At 38.3% G+C, this 6,175-nt stretch overlaps 1 long non-coding RNA gene across 1 annotated transcript; it reads left to right on the top strand.

Moving 5' to 3' along the window:
- The first annotated feature begins 5,332 nt into the window (after window positions 1-5,332).
- On the top strand, window positions 5,333-5,878 carry LOC138643569 (uncharacterized). The gene is made up of 3 exons (XR_011314190.1): window positions 5,333-5,406; window positions 5,561-5,641; window positions 5,797-5,878. It is a non-coding gene; the product is annotated as an uncharacterized lncRNA (long non-coding RNA).
- Window positions 5,879-6,175: the final 297 nt, after the last annotated feature.

Here is a 6,175-nt window from a genome sequence, read left to right as displayed (position 1 = left end):
AGTATCAGAGAAAACATCTGTATATCATCCGATAACGGGGTATGAATTACACATCACATGTTACACCCCATAGGACAGCGGGTTACCTCTATTCTTAATGTAGATTGGACCTATTATTATTATTCCTGTCTCCTCTGTGTGATGTCCCTTACCATCCCCTCCAGTACAATGATATATGTGTATGGAGGATATCCCTATAATATAATAGTGTCTGAGGAGCGTCCTGCTTGTATCATGTCCTCTACATCTGCTGCAGTGTAATCAGCAGGGACATAATGGAGAGCAGTTCCTGCATCTGCAGCTTTTATTTTCCTGCAACCTCTATGTCTCACTGTCATTTCTTATTCTTCTAGGCCGTGATCAGATCATTGAGCCCTATGAATAAACCAAGGATGAGCGACTATACCCAGATCAAAGAGATCGGCAGTGGATCTTATGGGTGAGCTTTATGTATAACCTACATTCTTCCCAAATTCCTTCTGATGATGCCTCTGTCTATATGTCCTGCCTTAGGGAAATTCCTGTATATGAGTCCACATCTACTGTAAATGTTACTGTTTTCCAGGACCTGTGACTTTTTTTTGTCCGATAGAGCTTTGTTAGGGCTTATTTTTTGTTTTTTGTGTGGCGATCTGTTGTTGTTATAGACACCACTGTGCACTAGATCTAATCTACATCTAGTCATCTAGTCCACATCTACTGAACACTATTCAGCTCAGTTAGGATGTGATATGGATGAGAACCTCCCATAGGTGATCTTTTATGTTGAGTTATTTTATGCATTTCCAGACACTGATTTCTAGTGACGGCCGTACATCTACTATTAACTATTAGTACAGAAGATCTTTTGACATATAGAGACTGTAAGAATTCTGTATAAACTATGGATTTTTCTCCTCTACAGGGCCGTCCACTTAGTGCGTCATAAAGACACAAACAAGGTGTTCGCCATGAAGAAACAAGCCAGGAGTAAACTGCATGACCCATACTATCTTAAATTGGCCTATGTGGAAAGGGATATCGCAATATTCTCCGATTGTCCCTTTGTTGTCTCCGCATTTTGTTCCTTCCCAACTAAACGACACCTGTGTATGGTCATGGACTTTGAAGCAGGTAAGACATATCCATTGTATCTATATCCAGCCCGTATCTGCTTAAATATATAAAGGTCCCAATGTATTTATATTTCATTACTCTACATGCTCATAAGAACAGTTTAGGAGGATTACATCTTTCTGACATAATCATTTTCATTGCTTCTTATTGCATTCTCTTATGATGTTGGGGCAACAAAAACACTGCAATTCCATCTGAGTTTATTTTTTTTTTAATTTATTTTGAATGGAGAAAAAGTGATTTTTATATTTAATTTTTTTTCCACAAATATTTTAATTATTTTTTTAATCTCCATAAGGGACCTGAATTTGCGATTATATAATCGTATTTACTATGTACTGCAACATGAGTATTGCAGAATATGGTGAACAGATTGGTCCACTATGAAGCCAAGCTACACACTGACCTTCACAGAAGTACCATAATGGCAAGGATAGTAGTCTTCCGCAGACACTCAGCAGCCATAGCAAACTACTGATATGGAATGGGGCGATGAGAGCATAGAGCAGCTCGCCTCCAGGTCACCTGCTGTAAATGCCAATGTCCAAGATTGACAGTGCAATGTAAGAGGTTACCAGCAGGGGGCAGATCTGAACTCACTTTTTGTATAGGACAACTCTGCAGTATACAGTATACGCTCTACATCACACAGTGTATCTCTATGATTGACTCCCTGCCCCTATGTGTCAGCTTATTTCTCATTCACACTCATCATGTGTAATTTACATTGTAACAAACCCTCACCTGTCATATTTGCTTTCTGCTGTAGGAGGAGACTGTGGAAATTTCATAGAGTTTTACGGTCCTTTACCCCTGGACTTGGCCCGCATCTACATTGCGGAAACGGTTCTTGCCGTGGAATATCTGCACAGCTATGGTGTGGTTCATCGAGACCTGAAGCCTGAAAAGTAAGTGAATACAGCAGTATAATAAAGGGAAAGACAGTTATAGTTTGGTATACAGTCTATGGGTTATTACTTAGGGCTGACAATATCTTTTCTTTCACAGTCTCATGATATCATCAACTGGACATATCAAAGTCACCGATTTTGGGATTTCAAGACTCGGACTCATGAGACCAACATCAGACATTTACAAGGCTCCAACTAAAGACATCACCAGAGAGTTCCATGATGATGGGGTTAGCTTTATATAAAAACTTGTTCTTTACAGATCTGATCTATTTCTGCTTCTCTGATATTTTCTCGCATAGAAAACTTTTCCACTGATATTATTTGTCACAGTTATTTTCATTGTTCATCTTCTCATTGTTCTGTTGGTTTCCAGATAACTGGCACCTATCATTATGTAGCCCCAGAAGTCATCTTACAGAAGGGCTATGGAAGGCCTATTGACTGGTGGGCAATAGGGATCATCTTATATAAATTTCTTACCGGCCATGTGCCATTTAACGGAAGAAACAAAAAACATATTTTCTATAGTATCCTCGCGGGTAAGTAAAATAATCTGAATGCTGTGTGATGCCATAGTATTTTGGTTCAGTTGTTAGGTTCATTCTTTGGTTTACTTACTTGTTGTTTTTGATCATTTTTTTTAAATGATAGTAAATGTAGAGACTTTCTTTTCTGTAACATTTACTTTTTATATAACAGATAACATCACTTTGAAAATTCAAAATTCTACTCATCATCGTGATGCTCAAGACTTCATGACTCAGCTGCTCAGAAAAGATCCAACCATTAGACTTGGGACAGGTAATGTATATAGTAGTATTAATAATGACTTATAGCTCCTCTGTGACCTGACAAATAGAGAATTTCCATGAGGATCAGCACTGAAGTATCTGCTTTACCTTCTTGTCTATCCCCATTCTTCTTGCTATGACTTATAGTATATTTTGGCTCTCCTATGTCTTCAGTTTAGATTAACATAACATGTACAGTCTTCCTAACATTGTCTGGATCACTTTTTTCTTGTCTTCCTTTTCCAGGAGGAGCAAATGAGATCAAGAGTCATCCATTCCTGAGTGAGTTAGATTTTGAGAAGCTTCAAAATCTGAAGCCATTGTATAGGCCAGATCTTAGTTCAGAGGAGGACACCCGCTACTTTCAATGTAAGTAGAATGAGACGTCATCTGGTTAAAGCTGCCTTTTGTCTTGTCTTTCATTTATTTGACAATATATTCCCATCATTATTAGTAATAAGATAGTGACTGTCTGTGATTATATTAATAATCTCTGATAATACTTGTACTTTGTAGCTGGCATTAGGAGACCCAAATATATGGATTCAGATGAGGGTGACACAAGTGAGAAGGTCAGTAACTGGCCAGAAAGCTTAAACTATGTATCATCTTCTCAAAGACTTTCTAAGGTAAGTATGTGATCAGTAAATCCACAAAACTATAACTAAAATAGTTTTAAAATACTGTATATATATTTAATTTTACTCTGTGTATTTTAGCTATATCCAATCACTACCAGGACGATGAGCAATGAAGATCACAAGCCATCTCCAGATTGTTGTTTAGAGACCAGCAAAAACCACTCAGAAGTGTGAGTAGATTATTATTATGGGGTATAGCAATGACATATCTTCAGAATACCAAATACAAGACGCATATGACACAATACTAAATCCAGAACCCACCACCCCATGATTGATCATAACTGTAGGGTCTGGCTTGTGATAACGCTGGTGATAACAGCTGCTCATTGTGACCAGCCTTTCATTTCCAGTTCATTAAAGCCCTTTATTACTAGTTGTTATTCATTCTTGCTGATAGAAGGCAGTCCTGTGCAAGGTATCCCCTCCATTTTGTCCAAGTGTCCTAACTGACCATACAGAAAGGAGACTTTTTATTTTTAATTGCTTTCACTTGTGATTTATTTATTTTTCTTCTACCAAACAGGCAGAAAGAATCTTCTTCTAGTGGAAGTGATGGTGATAGTGAGTATTTCACTGCTAACAGCAAGTCACCCTCTCCCACATTGTCAGGTATGTGCAGGTCTATACGACATATTGTTATAACCAATGATCAAAAAGTGTAATGTGAATGTTACATGAGGGCTCAGAAAATCACTGCTTTTTTGTGCCTTTAAAATAATCAACAATCCAACACTTCAATGTATAAAATTCTCACCCTCTAGTACTGTGTATGAAAAGATATAAGGGGCCATACAGTCTGGTGCCTGATACCGATCATGAATACTGTGCCTATGGCTCCAATAGGCCCCAAACTAACCCTATATATACCATTAATGTGACACCGATGTTTTAAGTAATGGACTATATGATAACACTGCTGCAACTAATGTCATATTAAAGAGATCCTGTCACCAGATTTTTATCATATAACCTAAGACCACCACCTTTCAGCTCTGTGTTACAGCATTCTGGAATTTCTGTATATAAGTCTCCAAGATGCCATGCAAAAAAAAAGACATTTTATTAGACTCACAAATGGGCGGCACTGGTCTTAATCCAGAGCCTCCTCTCTTCTTGCGATGCCGTTCTCCTTCTCTGCTTTGTGTGTGTGATGCTTCCTATGTCATCCACACAGTGTTCCCACATCACGTTCCTGCGCAGGCACACTTCTCTCTGCCCTGCTGAAGGCAGATCAAAATACTGTAGTGTGCATGCGCTGCCGCTCTTTGGCCCTTCCCCATGTATGTGCATTGCTTCCTGTGGTTGAAAAAACACTGCAAAAATGCTGAAAAAACTGACATGATGCAGATTTCAAAAACACTGAGACTCTCAGATCCAGCAAGGAAATAAAAAACAAATGTCTGCATGAGATTTCTGACATCTCATAGCTTTTGCTATCACTGTAAAAAGTAGCTTACAATTTACATGCAAAAAGCTGCTAGTGACCATAGCCTTATGGTGCAATGCCAGAATCCCAGTACTGTAAGGTACAAAAATAAAATAACTCTACTAGATGAAGATATCAATCTAATCTCATAGGAGTTTATCATTGACTTGCTTTTCTTACTTTTTTACATGAATTTCCAGTTGAGAAGATAAATAAATCTGTATTGAACCTGGGAGAAGAGCAAAACCCAGAAATAGTCCCCGAGACTGAACCTATCAGGGGTAAGTGTGACAATAAGGTCTATGCTGTCTGATGTCGGCGACTGAGAATATTTCACGAGGAGGATATATTATATGTCAGTGGTGGGATTTTCACATCTATGACTAACAATGATTATTGACTTGTTTTTCTTACTTTTTTACATGAATTTCCAGTTGAGACAAAAATGACATCTGCATTAAAACTGGGTGAAGATCAAGACCCAGAAATAGTCCCAGAGACAGAACCCAGCAGAGGTAAGTGTGACAATAAGGTCTATGTTGTCTGATGTTGGCGACTGAGAATAATTCACGAGGAGGATATATTATATGTCAATGGTGGGATTGTCACATCTATGACTGACAATGATTATTGACTTGTTTTTCTTACTTTTTTTACATGAATTTCCAGTTGAGACAAAAATGACATCTGCATTAAAACTGGGAGAAGATCAAGACCCAGAAATAGTAGCAGAGGCAGAACCCAGCAGAGGTAAGTGTGACAATAAGGTCTATGCTGTTTGATGTCGGCGATTGAGAATTATTCACGAGGAGGAGATGTTAACTCCCAGTGGTACGATTGCCACATGTATGATGACTGACAATGATCATTGACTTGTTTTTTTTACTTTTTATATGAATTTCTAGTTGAGAAGAAAAATAAGTCTGCAATAAAACTGGTTGAAGAGCAAAATACCAAAATAGTAGAAGAGCGAGAACCTAGAAGACGTAAGTGTGAATGAGGTCTATGTTGTTTGATGTTGGCCAGTGAGAATAATTCATGTGGAGAAGATGTTATCTGTCAGTGGTGGGATTGTCACATGTATGTTGACTGACAATGATCCTGTTCCTCTGCACAGATAAGATTTCTCTACCGTCCGGCCATAATGACACCAAAGCAGTATCTTCTAATATGGAGTCCCATTACTTACATTAGTTTTATATCTCTTCTCATAGGTTCCATCTTCCGCCGGATTATATCATCCTGCCGACGTGGATTATCTAGGGCTGCTCGCAGTATCAGAAA

The sequence above is a fragment of the Ranitomeya imitator genome, chromosome 6 (assembly GCF_032444005.1).
Source record: "Ranitomeya imitator isolate aRanImi1 chromosome 6, aRanImi1.pri, whole genome shotgun sequence".
Lineage (NCBI taxonomy): Eukaryota > Metazoa > Chordata > Amphibia > Anura > Dendrobatidae > Ranitomeya > Ranitomeya imitator.
This window is presented reverse-complemented; position numbering and strand designations above follow the sequence as displayed.